Source organism: Urocitellus parryii, chromosome 7, assembly GCF_045843805.1.
Source record: "Urocitellus parryii isolate mUroPar1 chromosome 7, mUroPar1.hap1, whole genome shotgun sequence".
NCBI classification, from domain to species: domain Eukaryota; kingdom Metazoa; phylum Chordata; class Mammalia; order Rodentia; family Sciuridae; genus Urocitellus; species Urocitellus parryii.
In genome coordinates, this window is record NC_135537.1 from 180,094,716 (window position 1) to 180,115,673 (window position 20,958).

Genomic DNA, 20,958 nt, shown 5'->3' on the forward strand with positions numbered 1-20,958 from the left:
TGAAGAACTCGACATTTTCTCAATTAATTGAGCGTGAGACCACAGAAGCTCCCTGGGGTGGCAGTGAAGGTCTCGGGGTGCCAGACCAGGCCCCATGGTACAGCACAGGTCTTATGGTGGTCGAGTGCAGGGACCACCTCTTTCCACCCAGCGGACGCCCCCTGGCTGGGCCCCAGCATGCTGGCGGGCTAGTTCCTCACTGCACATGGGTGGTGTCTGCCCTGTGGTCAGAGCCTGGGGAACAGCAGCACCTGCCCCCACCCCTGCCCGGCCCCACACCACCAGGGCTCTGAGCGCCCGCCTCACAGAGAGAGCCCCTCAGAGCTCGGGGCCCAAGGTCGGGAGCTGCTTCTAGAGATGGGCACACCAGACAGAGGCCATGCCCGGGTCTAGGCTGCACCCAGGCTTTGCTGCTGTGTTGGCAGTACTGTCGATGGGACCCAGGCCTCGGGCATGCCAGGAAGAGCACTCAGCTCCTGTACCCACCACTTATGCCTCCAGCCTGGTGGCCACGGGTCACGAGGCAGCCTCCCAGGACCCTGCATGACTCCACTTGTCTCTCAGTCCCGAAGGCCAGACCGAATTCCCTGAGACCTGCTCAGCAGCCTCTGACATCAGCAAAGCCTGCCCTGGTGGCCTGCTGGGGCTGGACCAGGAGTGCGGCCCTGTGAGCTTCCAGGGCTGATTGGACAGCAGACCCAAAAGCCGGAGCAGCCGTCCCACAGAGCACTTCCCCAACTTATCCTCAAGTACACAACAATGAAAAATATGCTCCAGCGTGTTTACCACAGCAGAAGATCCTGGGAACATCTGTCTCTATGCCCCAAGGTAGGCAGGACCAAATTCCAAAGGGATGAAATGAAAGGTGGTCCGCGCCTGTAACCCCAGCTGCTTGGGAGGCTGAGGCAGGAGGCTGTCAAACGGCAGGTTGGAGGCCAACCTCAGATAGTAAGACCCTATCTCAAAATAAAAATTTAAAAGGACTGAGGATGGGCTGTGGCTGGGGCTCAGTGGTAGACCACTTGCCTAGCATGTGTGAGGCCCTGAGTTCGATCCTCAACACCACATAAAAAGTAAAAAGAATAAATAAATACAATAAAGGCATTGTCTCTCTCTCTCTCTCTCTCTCTCTCTCTCTCTCTCTCTCTATATATATATATATATATATATATATATATATATATATATATATTTGAAAAAAAAAGGCTGGGGGTGTTGTTCAGTGGTTAAGCATCCCTGGGTTCAATCCCTAGCACCAAATAAATAAATAAATAAATTTAAAAAAAGGAAAAGAGGTTGCTTTGTTTTGGAGTCAACTAGAATATACATATTTTCCAGATCAAAATAAAAATACTCATATATTTCCTATAATACTTTTTATTTAGTTATTTTCCTTCAACCCATATAGCTTGTGAAATTGCCTCTTCTTATTCATCTTCAACCGCTCGCTCACCTTTTGGGTCAGAGCACAGTTTCAGATTTTGCTGTTTTACTGGAAGTTCCCTCCTGGCCTGGGGACCGTTCCCTAAACTGTACATCAGTCTGTCCCATGGAGACTGCATAACATTTAAAAAGAACAAGATAGATATGAGCACTGACATCTGCAAAATATCTGACTCAAAAAAACTAACTGCAGAACAAGATATGCAGTATGATCTTGTTTTTAAATGTTTATTTATGTAATTATTCACATAAATGATGTAGATTAAAGGCATCAAATAATTAACAGTTCTTTTATTTTCTTCCTCTTCATCTTTGTCCTCCTCCTCCTCCTCCTCCTTTTTCTTCTTCATCTTTTGTGTGGGGATGGAACCCAGGGGCTCTTGCCCACTAAGCACGTTCCCTACACAGAGGTACGCCTTAGCTCCCATGAACAGTTCTTATCGAGACAATCGGGGTTAGATGAGCTTTTACTTCCTGGCTGTACACCTTGCTGCTTTTCTAAAAGTTTTGAATCATTGAATGTGCTTTCCCTTTTTAAATGGGAGAAAATTTAAAGAAATTATTATCCAATTCTAAAATCACCAGCCACAAACAGCTCGTCAGATTCACACACTAGACGGCGGGACGCTGAATATGTGTGCCTGGATAAGTAGTGGGGTAGTTTGCACAGTGCCTGCTTCATCCCCAGGAAACCAGGGGGATGTCCAGAACCCAAGGTCAGCCCTCTCTATTTACCAAGGAGCCACTGGAGGACCTGGACTCACTCCTGGAAAGCAAATATTTCCATGGTAAGGCTCTGGACTGATCCGTGAGAACACGCAGAGCTCAGGGACTAGCAGCTCTTGCAGGGGCCTCCTGGGGGTGTCATGTGATCCACAGTCACATTCCCATGTGACAGCCCCTTGCCCACCAAGGATCCCTGCTCCAGGGCTCAGGATGTGCTAGGTTGTGCCACTGTAATAAACAACCCCCAATCAGTGCCCGAAACCGCAAAGGCTCGGGGGACAGGCTAGCTTGCAGACAACCTGGCCTCCCGTGGAGAACCAGAGAATATTTCTTTATGTGACAAGGTCCACGAGCTGTCCAGGCAGTGGGACTGAGCAGAGAGGCCATGGAGAGAGAGAGAGCCAGAGAGAGAGAGCCTGGGGGTAACCCACGCTACGCTCTTTCCTTCCCGAGGCGTCTGCTAATTCATAGTCGGTGTGCACAGGCGCCCAGGGGGTAGCAGAGAGCAGGGCCTCAGACAGAGGCTGACCGTGTTCCAGCCATGTCGGGGCTGGATGCCAAAAACTGGAATTGGGGGCCATTTAGGGAGCCACGACTTAAGGAATTGAGAGAAGAAGGAAACCAGGGAAGCCGGACAAGGCTCCTGGTGGTTTAGTAGTGCACGGCCAATAGGCGCAGGAGGGGGCACAAACGCAACCCTTGAACAGATGATGACGGAGAATTTTCAAAACTGACAGAAGCCGTCAAGATACAGATTCAAGAAGCACTGAGAACCCCAACACGCACGTGAGCACGTGCTGGCCTCAAGTGTTCCATCCTCCTGCCTCAGCCTCCTGAGCAGCTGGGAGTAGAGGCTGTGCCACCACGCCCGGCCAGACTGGATATTTTTTAAAAAATTAAACTGCTTATTCTGTTTATCATCACAGAAATGCTGGAAGTAAAAGGACACCAACAACACAGGGTTATTTGTGGCTCATGTAAGGAGCCCCAGGCAGAGTCGTGAGCTCAAGAGCAGCTTCAGCCATTCAGCAAGACCCTGTCTCAAAATTTAAAAGGACAAGGGCCGTGGATGTGCCTCAGTAGTGGAGCAGCCCTAGGTCCAATTTCCAGTACCAAAAATAAATCAATAAACCGGTTGGAGCAGTAGGCAGAGCCGGTGGCCTCAGGGTCTGACCTGGTCCTGCTCCCACAGAGCTGGCGAGTCCCCCAGGAGACCCAGGGCTTCCTTCAGGACAGGGCAGGAATCGCCTTCTTCCACCTCCTTGCCGAAGCTCGTGACCCGTCCTACCTCAAGGGGATGTGGAAGTGCAGAGGAGCAGTTGGTTACCACGGTGACGAGATGGCAGCACTCAGACACGGTCAGGCCCTCCTCTAAGCTGGACCACATCTTGGACTCTTTTCCCAGGACCACAGAGCACCTGGACCAACCTCCAGCGGTTGCTCCTTGACTCTGCAGCCACCACCTGAGGAGGTCTAAGGCCTCACTAGGTCCAACTTGGTCAAGGTTACACCAGGGTTTCCGGTTTGGTCTAATGCACGGTGGAAGGTTCCACGTGCTTGGGAACTTCAGAAGTGGCAGGCAGGGGTGGGCAGGGAAGAGAATGTGCACCAGGAGCTCACCCCGGCCTCAAGGTAGAGACCAGGGATGGTCCAGGTGGCTCATTCACCCAGGGCCGCAGAACAAGCCAGCCCTAAGGTGGAGTGTAGACCAACCACTCTACCATGCCTGGCTGAGGGCCGCACATTTGATGGAACACAGTCTCCGTGTGTCCTCTGACATCTGTGGCCTCTGCTGGAAAGACACACATGTACAGAAGAGGCACCAGAGAGCTGGCAGGTGTGGGTCCCAGTCCCCATTCCGAGCAGGGCCTCAGCACCACGGATCTGTGGGAGCACTGGGGATCACCTGGCCAGCTCCCTGAGCCCCGTGGCCCCGCTGACATCCCCTCTCCCTGAGGGGCAGCCAGGGATTCTCCATGGCCCTAGGACACGGCCCTCACTTGCGTTCCTGTTCACACCCACACACACTCCGGCCTTCTCACACACTGACAGGCTCACTCACACCCACACACACACATGCACTTGCACACACGACACACTCGCATGCTCACACCTGAACAGGTTCGCACGCTCTCACCCGTGGTCCACACTTGGCTGGTCACACACTTGCTCACACGTGTGCACACTTCCCAGCCCTCTTACTCGATGGGCTCGGGAGCTTCTCCCAGATCCCAGGCAAGCAGGAGAGCGCTGGCCTCTTCATCGCCCAGTTAACGTGTTTATGAGGCTGGGAGGCGGGAGCCCTGCTGGAATCGCCAGGGACCTCGTTAGCTCAGGGCTCGCCCTCCCCTCCCGACCTGAGCCAGGAGGATGCCCTCCAGGGATGCCTGCTGCCAGGAGAGGGCAGGTCAGGGGAAGGTCATGTCCCTGCTGGCCTCCCGGGAAGGACAGTGCTCAGGAGTCTGGGCTGTACCCGCCTGGCACCCCTCTGCACCTCTGGCTTCTCTGCTGCACTTACAGAGTGCAGCCTCAGTGCCCCGTCTGTGAAGTGGACACGTGCGTGGGCATTTTGGAGGATCATTTCACACGAACATGAAAACCACTGTCGCCAAAAGGCACGTTTTCTGTTATCGCCCGGGAAGAGATGGCTGTCTGGGAACTGTGCGGGGCACACAGCAGCCCTTCCAGCAGGGCCCAGGGAGGCCGCAGAGAGCAGCTAGAGGGAGTCCCGAGTGGAGGAGCTGCCAGAAGAGCAGCGAGCAGTGGGCAGTGCCCTGGCCTCCACCTGGCCTTACCCAGGCTGCGGCCGCGCCCAGCAGAACCAGAGCTATTCCCCTTGGACAGTCTCCAGGAAGGCCCCGTTGCCATGGGAACATCCCTCCAGTTCTCCTTCTCGGCAGAACATCATTCCCAGCCCACGAGGCTGCACCACTATTGGTGTTGGCCTCACTGTGGCCAAGTCTGTGCATGGAGCAGCAGGATTCTCATAGCACCTGGGCCATGAGAGATGGCCATCAGGTGACAAAGGCAAGCCCTCGAATAGGCTGCAGAAGGGCTCCCGGAGGCTTGCAAGTTGACGATCAGTAGGATCTTCCAGAAGGCACTGAGAGATGGTGGGTGGGAAAGGGCTGAGCTCATTCACTGAACTCCACCAGCATTACCCAGGACGGACCAGGCTCTGCCGGATCTAGGAAGGAGAGGCGCAAGATGCTTCCAACACCTTCCACAGAGTCCAAAAGGGGGTGGGCACTGGTGAGAGCAATATCCGTAATTGACAAGAAAAATGAAAGTTCAGAGGAGTTAGAAGGAGCTCTCGGGAGGGAGAGGATACAGGAAGGTCGTATGGAGGCGGGGTTTTGAGGTGTGAATAGGAGCTTGCCAGGCTGCCAACAGTGAGTGCGGGCACTCTGAGCTGAGGAAGCATGAGTAAGGGGTGGAGCCACGGGACGCAGAAGCACACCATGAGGCTGTGGAGCGGAGCCAATCCACAGGCACCGCGAGGCCGGCAGCCAAGACACCCTGGGGAGTCGGGCTTTTGACTTTGGTGCAGTGGGAAGAACCCAGCTTGGCATTTGGGCAGTGCAGGCAGGACAGAGACGGGATGCCAGGCAGGAGGAGGAGAAGCTGAGCTGGGGCCAACACTGGGCAGAAGATTGGAATGCAGGGAAGGGCCCAGGCCAGCTCTCAACCCAGGGAAAGAGTTTGGAGATGACATTGACAAGTTGGGGAGCAGAGGAGGGCCGGTGTGGGGATGGAAGTGAGGTCAGGTGGGGTCATGCTGAGTAGGTCACTTGGCACCAGATAGACAGGGTGGCGGTCAGGTGATCTGGAACCGGAGTGCAGGAGTTCAAATCCAGGTGCAGCTGATTCTTAGCTGTGTGGCCCTAGGAAAAGTGCTGAACCTCTCTGAGACTCAGTTTCCTCTTCTGTAAAATCACCTCCACTGATAGGGTCCTTAGGAGGATTCACCGAGGTCAGCGCACACCACACAATGGTCCAGAGTCCTGAGCCTGGGTCCTCCTGCAGCCCTGGCTGGCTCAGAGAACTGTGTGCTGTGAGGGTCGGGGGCACCCTTGGTCAGGCCACTGGGGCCTCAGGCACCTTCAGGGTGAAGACCACCCTGTCAGGTCGCCATGCTCCACGTACCCACCCCGTCAGGGGAGGCAGAGCACAGGTAAAATGCCCCCAGGAGAAGCAACAAGGTCAGACTAGCAACCATACCGGCACCGGGAAATGGCAGCACCCACGGGGCCCAGCTCCCCACCCAACGCACGTCCTCCGGGGACGTCACGCCCAGGTGAGTGGAGAGGAGGGGGCCTGGCTGACCGCTGACCTCCCTCCTGCTCTGTCCACCGCCTCTGGTGGGGGAAGGACAGTCCTCCTCGCTCTGCTTGGCCTCGCCTTTGGGAACCGGCGGACACAGGGCCTGCCCAGGAAATCCTCCGTCGCCCAGACCTGGGACACAATGTGCCTGCCACCGGCCCCTTGTCTCCCGCCCCTGGCTGCTCTCCAGGTACACGGGGACTAACGACGTCCGGAAGTCGGGGACCAAGCTCGAAGCCCCCACCCAGGAAGCGGGGAGGTGAGGGTCTGAACTCCCTGGGGGCTGTCCCCCTGCACACCCAGCCCTCCACCCAGCGTGCACCTCCCCCGTCTCAGACAGCATGCTGCAGGACTCACCAGCCAGCGTCTGGCCCGCCCACGTGTCCCCACCCTGCAGGAGGCCTGGCCTTTGTCACCTTGCCCATGCCCATGGGGCTTTAATCCCAGCTCAGGTGTGCTACTGACCCAGAGCAATGGGCCTTCTGGGGGACAGGCCAGCTTCCCGACTCTCTGGAACAGACCTCCCTGCTCCTTCTCTGTCTTGGAGAGATCTGAGGAAATGGCCTCCTTTAACACTCAAGTGCCCCTCTGCCAGCAGTGGCCAGCAGCGGCCAGCCCTCCGCAGCCGAGCCCTCAGGAGGGGACTCCGTGCTGCTCTCCAGCAGGCTCTGGGCCCCGCCCAGTGCTGGCAGTGCTCCTGCTCCTGGGGTCCTCCTCCCCTGTGTGTGACACAGTGCCAGGCCCAGAGGCAACCCACGGGGGCCCCTGAGGCCGAGTGACGCTCTGGGGTTTTCAGATCAACCTCTCGGGCCATCTCAGTCCCCTGATGGCCAGCACTCCTCTGCAAGGAGCGCGGAGCCTGGCACACACCCAGTAGGAAGACCCTCAGCCAAGACCACGGCAGAGCTGACCGGTGAGCGGGGTGTAGGATGAGCAAGGCGTGCCCGGCACCAGGACGCAGGCGTGCAGGGGGTGGACACCACAGCTGGCACTGAAGGCAGAGAACAGAGACAGGGCACACAGGCAGAAAGGCCAGGAGGGGCTAGGGCCACTCCTGCAGGGGAGTGGTCAGTGCCCTTGGGAGCATTCACATTCCAATAGAGCCCCACCAGCATAGGAGGGACCACCCAGGGAGCCAGGGCTCTCTCCAGGGATTCCTAAATGCCACCCACACCTGGGGTCTCCCCACCCCACAACCAGGCCAGGACCTCTGTGCTGACTCTGGGCACCTTATGTGGTCAGCATCCGGCTCTTGCTTTTCTAGGACATGCAGCGCCTCAGACAGCCCCCACCCCACGCTCCCACCCCAATCCTCCAGACACACAGTGGTCCTCTTCAGAGGCAATCTGGGGTCGGGGGGGGGCCATGAACTTGGTGTTTTACAGACCCCTGTTTGAGAGCCAGGACTTACAGCTAAGTGCACAAGCCACCTCCAGAGACCCAAGGGCTGATGGCCCTCCCGCCACACACGGCTGGGAGGACAGCCCCGTCCACAGCCCCATTCTGGGCAGCCAGGTTCCTTCTTCACCCCGCATGGGGCCAGGCGGCCTGACAGGATTTTGTGCTGTTGCTAGATACGCAGGGTCAACACCACAACTGCAGAAAATGCATATCCTGCAGGCAGAGCTGACAGCAGGACAGTCCAGACAGACGGCCCCGGGCAGACACGTGGGCTGCACCCTGACCCCAAGTGATGCCCACCCTCTGCCTCACCTGTCACGGTGGTCAGGGGAGGGGCCGGGGAGGGGGCTGCAGATGCACAGTTCCTGCCTCTGTTGAGCACCCCCACCCCGACACAGAGGGAAAGAATCAAGCCCTGACCCCCACCCAAGCAAGAGGTGCAGATACAACACCAAACTCTTCCTGGGGCACAGCCTTGCTCCCAACAGGGGCCTCGGTCCCAGGGCAAATCACCCTCTGAAAAAAGGGGGGCACTTAGTGATGGAAACCAAGGCTGATTGTTCGTTGTAAGGCGAAGCTCGAAGCTCGGCTAGGCTCTGCAGGGCCAGCCCGGCTTGCTGGCCACCTAATCACAAGGATGGGGTGTCGTCTACTGTGAAGTCCCCTCCGATCCTGGGCCTCCAACAAGCCCCACGGGAATGGGGAATGGAGGGAATGGAGGAACCGCTTCCTCTCCAAAACAATAAAAGGTGGATAATTAGGGAGAACTTGTTAATGGGTGATTTCAGCCGGGAGCCAGTTCATAACAGCTTCTGAACATATTTGCATTTAACTGAACTCCTTTTCCTCTCTCTCTCAGTGATTTTCGTTGTAACTGTAATTATTTTAATTGAGATCTTCCCCTAATGAAAACAAAGAGTCTGTGAGAGACTCTCGGCTCCTGGGCTGCTGGCTGCTGGCGGCGCCTTCCCTGGGTCTCCAGGGACCAGCCTCTGGGGGCTCCTGCCCCCCGCCCAGCTCTCTAGTTGGTGCCACCAACGTGGGGAGCGCTGGGCGGGCGTGTGTGATCCAGGGGCCCCTGGTGATCCCGCCCGCCTGACCGGGGTGGTGTCCGGGGTGGTGTCCGGGGTGGTGTCTGGGGAAGTCCCGTCCTGCCCAGCAGCCGGGGCGACCTCCGGTTCCTCACCTGTACAATGCCGAGCTCGCCTCTGGCCTCTCAGCTCCGCCAGGCACAGCCTCCTCTCAGTGACCCCCTCACAGTGTGGGCAGTGTCTCTCCCTGTCCCTGGGGGGAACACGTCCAGCGTCCCCATCCCTGAGAGCCTCTTCTAGACACCCCCCTGCACACGGAGGGGACGCTGCCAGACAGGCCTTGCCTCTGGGCCCTCCACCTCAGGACCCTCCGGTGACAGGGGGTGAGACCCAGTGACCCCTGACCTGCCTCCCTGGGCTGGGAGGGTCCTCCGGGGAGTGCCACCCTCCCGGGCGGCTCGGGCCTCTTTGGCCATGAACTCTGACTCCAGATCCTCGTCTCCTGGATTCCTGACCACAGTTTCCCCCCTGCTGAGTCAGCTGTGCCCAAGGCCCCAGGCTGCACACTCACACACACACACACACACACGCACATGCACACTCACACACGCACACTCACACACGCACACGCACACTCACACACGCACACGCACACACACACTCACACACGCACACGCACACACACACACACACACACACGCCAAGCTGCTCTGGGACCCCCATTCTTGGAGGCTTTTTTCTTTCTTTTTCGAGGGTGGCGGCATTTTCATCCCGTGGACTTTATGCGGAGCCTTCCCTAATGACAACCGGCCTGCTCGGGGCCTCCCTTGGACAAAGAGAGACGCAGGCCAGTGGAGTGGTCCCTGTCCAAGTATCCGGAAGCCCACGTCCCCGTCCCCGCAGCAAGGAGGCCCAGCCGGGCTTGGAACTGGGTCTTTGAGTGGAGTTGAGAGCAGCTTTGTAGGGCAGGAAGCCCAGGGGGACCCTGGGTACAGGAAAGGCAGCTCCCAGTGGCCCCCACGCAGCCAGCAAGGGGCCAGCTGGGCTGTGTACTGTGTCTACCACCCGGATTGGGGTCGTAGCTGTGCCAGACTCAGGAGTCCAGTGAGGTGCCCTGCTCCAAGAAGCCCTCCTTCCTGGGAAAGGAAGCCGTCCCGTGTCCCCAGCCCCTGCCTGGCCAGCATTGCCCAGCCTGCCTCTCCGCTGACCCCAGGACATCGCCAAGGCCAGCCCTGCGGGGGAACAGTAGCCTTCACACGACAGATGCCGTGGTCTAGGCCACGGTGTGGCGGTCTGCGCAGCAGGAAGGGCTCAGGACATCAGGGACAGGCAAGGCAGCAGAGCCGGGTGGCCACTGACCAGCCCTCCAGGCCTGCTCAGCAGGCACCCCCCTGCAGAGCCCGTCCAGCCCTCGCAGCCACAGCACTTTCCCTGGGGGTGCTGAGTGGCAGGGGAAACTCCACCCCGACTTCTCATTGTTCTCGCAGAGAAGTTAGTTTCTGCCAAAAGGGAAGATGGAATCACAGCCACCCGCCCCTGCCCGCCCACCGTTTGTTGTTCTCTTCATTAAAACTTGTGGCCAGGCCCGACCGCTCCTGGTGCTGGCCTGGCCAGACCTGCCTCGACCATGAGCCAGGGGGGCCTCCGCCTCCCTGTGCAGAAGCCCAGGCCCCCTCGGTGACGGCAGGACCGGTCAGGATGGCTTGAGGGACAGGAAAAGCAGCCCCAGAACGCAGACCACAGACATGGACACCCGCCGATGAGGTTCCGTGGCCCCGTGGGCCCCAGCTGCAGCACTCCCTCCTCTCCCTGGAGAGATCCAGATCCTGTGGCCCCGTGGATCCCTGGAGCTGCGGGTATTTCATTCCTCTTTCCAGTTTCCTCTGAGTCAGAGCTGGGGCAGCGGAGGGGAAGCAGCTCTCGGAAGCAGTCCTCTCCTCCGGAGGCCCAGGGAGCCTGCTGCCGAGCTCCAAGTCCCCTCCCAGTCCAGCTCGTCCTGCTGGCTGCCGGTCCCAGGTGGGTGGCTGGGGAGGAAAGACGAAGAGTAGAGTTGGCAGCTGGGCCATGGTCTGCATAAATGACGGTGGCTCTGCACCCTAAAGGATGGGACAGGAGGCAGTCAGCACCTCTCAACCGCCGAGGGGAACCCAAGGAAGAGGGGAGACAGCAGCAGGCCCGGCTTGGTCCAGGGCAGAGGAGACGGAGTGGGAGCCAGGTGCCAGCAAGACCCACCCTCAGCCCCTGGGCCCTGTGTGCTCCTGGGGGCACACTGGTGACAAGTCTGATCAGGCACCTGTACCCTGGGCCCTGAGCACAGCAGACCAGAAGCAGCTCCCCAGCTACCTGGCACCTGGAGGAGGGGACCGAGATCCAAAGAGGATGTGCTCCAGGTCCCCATGGTCACCCACCTCTGAGGTTGCTCGAGTCCCTTATAGGAATGACAGCAGTGGTGCTTGCATATGACCTAAGTGCTTCCTCCCTGTCCTTTAAACAGTCCCTAGGTTACTTGTCACGCCTAACACGACGTACATGCTACGGAAACAGTGGTGATGTTGATTTTTTCTTCACACTTTTCTTGTTGTTGTATTGTTCTTTTTTATCAATGAGGGGTTTTCCCCCCAGATCTCTTCCACCTGCCATTGGTTGATTGTGCAGAGGTAGAGCCCACCGACAAGGGGATGGCTGGGTGTGGATCCCAGGATGGGGTCAGGGCCTGCTTCAGAGGGAATCCAGGATAAGCTGAGGGGAGGCCACGTCACCCCGATCCCCCGGTCCCCATCACACACCACGTCCTGATTCCCGATGCACTGCTTGGGGGATCCCAGAGAGTTTGGTCAGCCTCCCGTGGAAAGCCATGTGCAGCCGGCGGCCACGGTGCCGTGTGGTCTTGCTTGGTCTAAGCAGATCCACGTGCTCTGAGTTAACAGAGCTGGGGCTGGCTGTGCAGTCTGGTGTGACGGCTAACCTTCGGTGTCACAGTGCCAGGGTTAAGGGACACCACACTTTATCTCTGAGCGTTGTTGGAATGCTTAGCCCCTCACTCTGTGGACTGAGTGAAGTCCACCCAGGTGGATGGGCATGGGCTGGGTGGACAAACAGTGGAGGAGGTCACTGTGCTCTCTCTGCTGGGGATGGGACACCCAAAGGACCCCAAAGCTCCCAAGCCTTCAAACTCAGATGCAGGCCAGGGCTGCCACCCGCCCCCCGCCCCTGCAGGACCTCCTCAGACTGAGTCTCAGCTCCTGCCTGTCCAGCTTGCCGACAGCGTTTCCTGGGAGCTGATTCCCATGGCCGGGCTCCCCTTAGATACCAGTGCACGGTCACGTGTCACCTAAAAGAGAGGGCACGCTCAGAGAAATGCGTCACTCAGCCTCCCGTTCCCTGCTCACACAGCCTGGCAGCTGTGACGTCACCAGGTAGCATGCTCTCCAGGGCCACCTGGGCCGAGCAGTCTGTCCCTGGTGCAGGGCGTCACTGCTGCCTGTTCTGCTCCCCTGGAAGCCCTGACTGGAGCACCGGGTTCTGCCGTGGTGGGGCCTCACGTGTTCCCCCAAGACCCGTGGGGGCCCTTGGTCCCAGGTGGCACTAGTGGGAGATGGTGGGAATGAGGGGGAGGCCTTGATCCTTGGGGTGCCCCTTGAAGGGTCTGTGGGGGCCTCACCGCATTTTCTCTTTGCTTCCTGACTTGGGAGGAGCTGAGCCGGTTTGCTCCCTGATGTCCTGCCATGACACACTGTTTCACAAGCCCAAATGACAAGGCCAACTGAGCACAGGCTGGAACTCCCCAGACTGGGAGACAAAATAACCTTTTCTCCTTAGCTGTTAACTGTCTCAGGTATTTTGCTATAGTGACAGGAAGCTGATGGACACAGAATTCATTATAAAAGTATTGTCTCCTTAACAAGGCGGCCATAATATCTCTCTCTCTCTTCTACCCTGTCCTGACATTCCCTGGCCTATTGTTTAGTTTGGGTGTGGGCAGAGACTAAGTCAAATTAATGAGTTCACCAACAGGTGAAAGAACTTGAAATCAGTTCCCTTGAAAAATAATTAATACCAAATAAGACAAACTTGGAAGGGACAATCCTTCCTTCAAGAATGTGGGGTGGTATGCTGCTACAAGGAAATAGACTCCGTCCATTTGTGCTGCTATCACAAAATACCTGAGGCTGGGTAAACTGCAAAGAACATAAACTTATTTTTCACAGCTCTGGAGGCTGGAAATCCAGGATCAGGGTGCCGTTGTTGACGCCTGGTGACGGCTGGGCCGCTCTGTTTCAAGATGGCGCCTCATTGCTGCATCCAACAAGGCAGAGGGGCCAGAGAGTGCTCCCTGGGTCTTGAGCCGTTTTCTAAGAATGCTGACCCCATTCATGAGGGTGCAGCCCCGAGATGGCTCCCACACCCCTAAACACTTCTGCTCTGGGGATTGGGTATCCATGTGAGTTTTGGGGGGGGGGGCTGCCATCACTCAAAACACCACAGGCCCCAAGTATAAAATTAAGCTGGATACTGCAGCTGGCAGCAGTGGTGCAGGACGGTAACCCCAGCTACTCAGGAGGCTGAGGCAGGAGGGTCACAAGTTGGAGGCCGGCCTGGGCCACTTAGTGAGACCCTAACTCAAAATACAAAAAAAAAAAAAAAAAAATTTAAAGGCCTGGGGTGTGGCTCAGTGGTAGAGCACCCACTAGGTTCAATCCCCAGCACCACAAAAACATAAACAGACAGAAGAAAGAGGAATACCGCCACTGAAGCTCAGAAACAGATTTTCAGTCTCAGATGAGAAACTTGATTCTAGTCCTTGCTGCCTCCAAAGGCACTGGCTGCTGTTGAAGCTCCCTTCCTCTGAGGTCCCCGTCACTGGCGGGGTCCAAACCCTGCAAACCAGGTGTGGAGAGGGTTACAGAGAAGTTCCCAGCCCAAGGCCAAGGCTGGGTTCTCCGTGCGGGTTTTAACCTGGCACCAGGGAGAGGTGACCCGCTGCCCTCCCTCCATCGCAGTTGGATGATATTCACCGGAGAAGGCGGGAGGTGGGGGAGCCTCAGCCCCTCTGCTCTGTGATCACAGGTGACACAACCCTCCACAGAAGGAGCCTGCCCAGCGGGTGACCTCAGCCTTGCTCCCTGGGGACCTGGGTCCCTGCTGCCCCGCCCCACCCACCCCCGAGCACTTAGGAGGACAGAGCTGACCACTGTAGGCTGCTCCCAGCTCCTTCCTGCTGTTGCATTGTGGGTTCTGGGTGATGTTCCAGTCACATGGTAGTGACCCCCACTCTGAACTGGAGGGCCTCTGGCCACCCATCACTCACCCATAGCTGAGTCTCGGGGCCCAAACTAGTGAGCAGTGCCTCATCCTGCCCTCTGGGTGCCCTTCCACAACTGTCCCCTGCTCCGGGAGGCGGCACCACCAGCTGCACTCTCCAAGCAAAGCCCCAAAGTTCATTGGGAGGAAGCCAAGGGGTGGCCGAGCTTCTGAGATGACCCTCCCCAGGACAGCCCTGGGCCTTGTCCTGAGCAGCCCTCTGGGACAGCAGGAAAGCAGCTGCTCTCGGGCTCTTCCTGCTGCCCTCCTGCCCCCAGAATGAAGCCACCTGGGTCCTGCGTGGCGCTGGGGCTATCCTGTCCTCCTAGCAGCTCGCCAGCTTCTCTAGAACCCAGGTTCACCCCTCCTGTGCTCGACAGGCCAGCCCCACTGGCAAGGCCTTCAGACATCGAAGAACAGAGACAGAATGGTCGCTCTCCTGCCAGCACCCCCCACCCTCCTGCTGTGCAAACAATCCCATCCCAATGCCTCTCTGAGCCCACAGCACAACGGCCCTTCCTCCCAAGAGCCCCCTGTCCTGCCTCCCTCGCCCCTTCCTTCCCTTCCTTCCCCCATCTCCCCTCCCGGGGCGGAGGATGAGCCTGCCCTGTCTCCAGGGTGTCAGGGAGACCAGGGGAGGTTTGAAATGGGAGGAAGAGGCTCACGGGCATCCCGTCCAGCACACCTTGGGCCTCTCTTCACGTTCCACGGTCTTTGAACTGTCCAGCTGGGATGTCCGCCACCGTGCAGCTGGCCACAGCCCTATGGACACTGACCACGCTGCACAGTGTGGACCAGCTGTAGCCGGCTCCCTCCTGGCGCCTCTGAATGGGCGGTAACGCCTGCTGGTGTCTGTCAGTGACTCTTCATGGATTCAGTTGACCCTCGAGGGACCATTAAGACCTCACCTGGCATCAAAACCGTCCTCTCACAAGGATGAGTCTCAGATCAGTGGACTAAGTCCTTGGGTAAGGGTGAATCTCAGATCCGTGGACTAAGTCCTTGGATAAGGATGAATCTCAGATCAGTGGACTAAGTCCTTGGGTAAGGGTGAATCTCAGATCCGTGGACTAAGTCCTTGGATAAGGATGAATCTCAGATCAGTGGACTAAGTCCTTGGATAAGATTTGCTTTTAGGGGTTTCCACCCTTGGAATGTCCAGCTCAAGAGGGGAGCGCAAAGGAGCCTCGGCCCCGCACCCCACTGCCCCAGACCCTGCTGGCCTTGCCCATTTCACTCGGTCTCTGGGTCTAGATCTCCCAGGGCTCCAGCTGGAAGGACCGCCATGGCCCCTCCCCTTCCTGCAGCTGTGGTGACCGGTAGCATCTACCCCCTCCCCCGTGAACAGAGCTCCCTCAGGCCCTGGGGACTCCACTCCTGCTCTGTTCAACAGAAACCTGTCCACCAAGGTCACAGCAGCGTCACTCACCACAGACCCAGGAGGGACGCGGCTCAGACGTCAGCCGACAATGGATGAGCAGGTGTGGACCATCCCACAAGGGAACGTGGGACCTGGTGCTGGGGACAGAAGGTCACAAAGGCCACCGTTGTGAGCTTCCGTTTGTTTGGAATGTCCAGATGGACAATCCTGGACAGAAGGCAGACAGGGGTGTTTAGGTGGGGTGAGGGGTGGGATGTGGGACAGTGGCCTAGCTCCAGGCGCAGTGTGCCTGAGGGATGGAGATGCCTGAAGTTGACGGGCAACGGCCCGGATCCCAACGGACCTGTGAGAACCTTGGAACCATACTGCCAGCGGCGGGCCGTGTGGACTGCGGCTCCCGCCCGTGCTCGCCGGGTCACCTGGTCAAGCAGCCTGGACCACGGCGCTGTCTGCCCGGTCCTCGGCAGGACCTCGCCTGGCTCCTCCTGAGACTGTTCCTGCCTCTTCTCCTGTGCCCCCTCCATCCCTCCTCTGTGAGGGCCCCTGATGTCCCTGGGTGTGTCCCCCTGCCCTCTTCTTGTGAGGACACCGCTCGGGTTGGATCAGGGCCCACCCTAACGGTCTCATGGTCACTCATCAGCTCTCCGAAGGCCCTGTGTCCCAGGAAGCTGCTGGCACCAGGGCATCAACATGAATCTGGGGATGACACCATCCGGCCTGCAGCCATGGATAGGAGTTACGTATCGACAAAACTGCTTTTCAAAGAGGGACCCTACTTCTCTCCAGGGGTGGCCACCACTGAACCTCCTCCTCGTTTCCCAAGCTCCCTGTCCCCGCTGTCCCACTCTCGACACGGGCAGTCCGAGCACCAGAGAGGAGTCAGGAGCCAGGGAGGAGCTGGACTCCACAGGGCTGCCGCCTCCCCAGGAGCCACACGCCACCCCGACCAGTGCCAGGCGTCTCTCTGACCCAGCCCAGCCCCTTGACACCCCGGAGCTCCGCTGTGGGACACACCAGGAGAGCAGGGCAGGCACCCAAGTCCCCACCCCCACTGGGTTTCCAGTGCCTGCCTGGGGCGTCCCCGGGTGGGATGGCCCTGACCTCAGGCAGCTCACAGTCTGGCCAGGACCACCCAGCAAGGCAGACACGACCTGAAAGCAGGGCGGGACCGGGGTTCCCCACGGCTGGCTGCCACCAGTGGGGGTCTGCAGCAAGCCCCAGGGGCTCAGCTCCCTTCCCTGAGGACCCTCCCCACCAGGCTGCATGCGGGAGCCTCAGCCCACTGACCTGCAGGAGGCGATGGCCTGGGGGCCTTGGGCCGTCTCCCTCCTGCCCACCGTCTCGGGACTGGCACTCTATGGATGGCAACTAATCAGTGCGAGTCCAGTAATGCAGGGGTCACCTGTGAGCAGGCTGCTGTTGACACTGGATCATCAGAGGTGATGAAAGCCTTCCCAGGGCGCCCCAGGGGCTCGGGGCCAGCCCCCCCGGCAAGTCTAGTCTCATCGCTGAAACAGTGAGGTGGGCCTGGGGCCTGGGGAGCCCATCCTGCCTGACAGGAGGCAGGAGATGTGACCCACTCGCAATGGCCACTGAGAGTCCAGGGGACATGCGACGCCCCTCAGTATCCACCAGGGCCCATCGGGGGCTCAGCTCCCTTCCCTTAGGAAGAGAGCCAGGGCAGGTGGGTCCCGGGCACCAGGAGGCTGGCTGCTCGGCCCTGCTCGGGCACTGACGAGATCCAGGAACTGTCCCTCCATCCATTCCCCCTTGCACCCCCCAGACGTTAGAGAGCCAGACACACCTGTGTCCGAGCCTCGCAGGCCCTGGGAATCTTGCCTCCTACATTTACATTTCTTACCTTCCCGCAACCTTTCACTGGGTTCCAAGACAACTAGATTACAGCAGCGACCTCCTAACAGGCCCCCACGCCTCCCCCAGCCGCCCCCAGGAAAAGCCCGACCTCCAGACCCCTCCTGCACTCCCATCTGCCCCCTTGCTGTTCCCCATCAGGACCCTGAGGCTTGTGGCTTCCTCTCCTGAACCTCTTTCCCTGGATGTTGCTCCACCCAATCCCTTGCTTTCCCTGTCCACACCATCTAAATGGGTCGGGCAGGGTCATGGTGTACACCTGCTCAGAGATTCTGGAGGCTGAGGTGGGAGGATCACCAGTTTGAGGCCAGCCTCAGCAGATTAGCAAGACCCTCTCTCAAAATACAAAGGTCTGGGGCTACTGTCGAGTGGTAGATTGTCCCTGGGTTCAATCCCCAGTACCAAAAAATAAATGAAGAAACAAACAGGGATTGGTAACTCTTCCTGTAAAGATCCAGATAGTAAACAATTTCAGTTTTGCAAACCAGTCTCTTTGGCAAACCTTTAACTCAAAGGCAGTCCTAGCCAACACACAGAGCGGCAAGGCAGTGTCCCAATAAAACTTTATCTACCACACAAGCCACAGCGGGCCACGGTTCACCAACGGCTGATCTAAAAGAACAACTCCGGCCACCCCCACCTCTCTCCCTGACTTGTTGTTCTCAACACCACTCAACGCCACATGAAGATGTAGATATTCACCTCTCTGTCACCCACACGACACAGCCACCTTGGTCCCCATTAATACAGACTCTGTTTGGCTCATTGCTGTATCTCCAAAACCTAAGCCAGTGTCTGCATATAATAATCTCTCGGTGCATTAAAAATAAATAAATAAAAAGGTCACATTAAAATTTAACGAGAGCAACAGACCCTCATGGTGACCACGTATCAAGTGACTCTGTGCCAAGCTAATGAGGAATGAGAGGCGGGGAGAGGTCACTAACTTGCCCGAGTCCACAGCGCTAGGAGTGGCGGAACCATGCAAGCCCAGGGTCAGAGTCCAGTCTTGACCCCTTTATTGTGAAGGGGAGGTGCAGTACGGGGTGGGGTCCTTCCTGGGAGCACTGTGGCCGTCACCAGGGGCCACGCAGGGAAGGACTTGGATGCTTCTCTCCCCAGTCACCCAGGGGCGGCTCGTCCCTCCTGGACTGCCCGGACAAACACCTGGTTCCTCGGACTCTGCCCGAAGCCCTGAAAAGCCACAAGGGCCTCGACTCAGGGGCAGAACAGCGTTGGCAGTGATCGAAGCACAGTGGTCCCTGCAAGTGGGACTCGGGTGCTGCTACTGACCGTGGTTTGCCGGGAGGCCGCGGCCTCTGATGTGCTCGGCCCCTGGCCGCCGTCCACTCCTGTCTTCCTCCGTCCTCTGACTCAGACACCAGCCCACAGCCCCCACCCGGATCTGTGAAGGCTGCTCCCAGGGCCCTTCGCGGCCACACTGCAGCTGGGCCCCTCAGGAGGGGCCAGGAGGAGGCCAGCCCTGGGTCAACAGACTCCGGCTCTGCACTCACATCGGCGGCAGGGGTGACCAGCAAAGCCAGCAGGCCACCGCCTGGACACGTCCGTGCCTTATTTGGAAGGGAGCCCTCCATGTCTGGAGCCCCGTGAGTCAGCCAGCAGGAATGCCTGGGACATTTCAGAACAACAACAACCCCTCCCTCCGGGGGCTTCTCCACAGGCCGCCATGTTAGCTCATTCAACCTGCGCAGACCCTGCGTGGGTAGGTCGGAGGTTTGATCCGTGAGGTGCACAACCCCAGGCAGGCGTGCCCAGAGTCACTCTGAGTGGGAGCAGCTGGAGGGAGCCCAGACCCAGGGTCCTGGCCCCCACCCCTGAGCTGTGCAGGCAGGATTTGCTCGTGCGCCAGCCGCGTCCTCGGTGCCTGAGCCGGTGCCAGGGCTGAACAGATGTGCGTCAGGCCCCGTTTCATGCCAGGACGGAACTAAGCGCAGCGCAGAAGATAAAAATCAGTGCAGATGGCCCTGGACTCGGGTGGGATGAGTCTTCTGAGGGCCAGTCTGACCTGGCCACTGCGCACCTCGTGTGGCCTCACCCTGGCCGTGCGACGGCATCACTGTGCGCAGCAGCTCCACGCACACCGACCTGTCCTCCCTGTCTCTGTGGTCAGGACGGCGTGGCTTAGCTGCTCCTCTGCTTCAGAGACTCGGTGCAGGGACGTCCTCGGGGCTGCAGGCCTCCCCGAGGCTCGGCTGCGGAAGGACCCGCCTGAGTCCTCACGGTGGCCGGCAGCGGGGGTGGCTGGGGGTCTCGGTGTCCTCTGGCTTTGACTGGAGGCTGCTTCCCGCTCCTGGCTGTTTGGGCCACACCAGTCTGGCACGTGTGCCACCAAGCCAGCAAGAGAGTCTGCCCGGTAGACAGCTGTGACGTGTTCCCTCACGTCATCACCCAGTCACGCTCGCTGTGTTCTGTGGGCTGGACGCAGGTCAGGGCTCTGCCCACATTTCAGAGGAGGCTCCCCAAGGGCTCGCGGATTGGAGGCTTAGTCCTTAGCAGGTGTTGAGATGGTGGGACCTTAGCCAGGCAGAGCCCGGTGGGAGGTCAGAGGTCACTGGGGGGCATTCCTAGAAGGGTTTATTAACAGGTTCTTAGAGGACCCCAGTCTTGCTCTGGTTTCTGGTCACGCCACGTGATATCTCTCTCTCCTCTCTCTCTCTCTCTGTCTTGCAAACAATCCTGCCAGGATGCATCTACCACTGGGCCCTCACTAGAGGCTGAATTGATGGGGTCACCCAATTTGCACTTTTGGCATCCAAAACTGTGAGTCAATCCACCTCTTTTCTTTACACATTACCCAGCCTCAGGTGTTTTGTTATGGTCACAACAGGAGTGGAACGCACAAGGCTGTGAACACCAGTTGGCAGCATCATGGGGACCCACCAATCTGCTAGGCCTCCCATCTCTTTCTGAACATCTCCAGAGATAGCTTTGTCACTGTTCCCAAGGAAGTCCTTCCACTCTAATGTCACTTGAGTGGTTGGAAAGTTCTTTCTGGCATCAAACCCAAACCCACCTCCCCATGACTTTTATTCATTGGTCCAGGCCCTGCAGTCTACAAAGAGAAAAAGTCGAATCTGGCAGAAGTAGAGGTTTGCTATATCCTCAGAGAGCAGGGTTGTGGGAAAGTTCCAGGTGCATCCAAGGAATTCAGTAAATGTGTTAAGAAGAGAGGGAATGGAGTGGTTCGGGAGGCATCTCACGGCTTCTGGCTGGTGTCTGATGCAGGGGAAGCTTCGCCTGGGCACTTGCTCACTGCAGGGTCTTGGTTCAGACCTTCACAGCCTTCCTGGGGACACTCAGGAACTTGGCACTTTAAGAGACGCTAGCCCAACCCCATCACTTGAGAGAATATGACTTGCTCACTGTCACATGGCTGGTAAATGGGAGAGCCAGGCCTCTTGACTCCAAGCATCTCTCGGCCTCTTTACCTCTGCATGTGCTTGAACATGAGCCAAGGAC

At 58.3% G+C, this 20,958-nt stretch overlaps 1 long non-coding RNA gene across 1 annotated transcript; it reads right to left on the bottom strand.

Annotated features, from left to right (window-relative positions):
• Positions 1-12,027: 12,027 nt before the first annotated feature.
• LOC144255761 (uncharacterized) lies at positions 12,028-18,837 on the bottom strand. Its single transcript, XR_013343926.1, has 3 exons — positions 18,772-18,837; positions 13,668-13,801; positions 12,028-12,255 (listed from the first exon to the last, which is right to left on the bottom strand). It is a non-coding gene; the product is annotated as an uncharacterized LOC144255761 (long non-coding RNA).
• Positions 18,838-20,958: the final 2,121 nt, after the last annotated feature.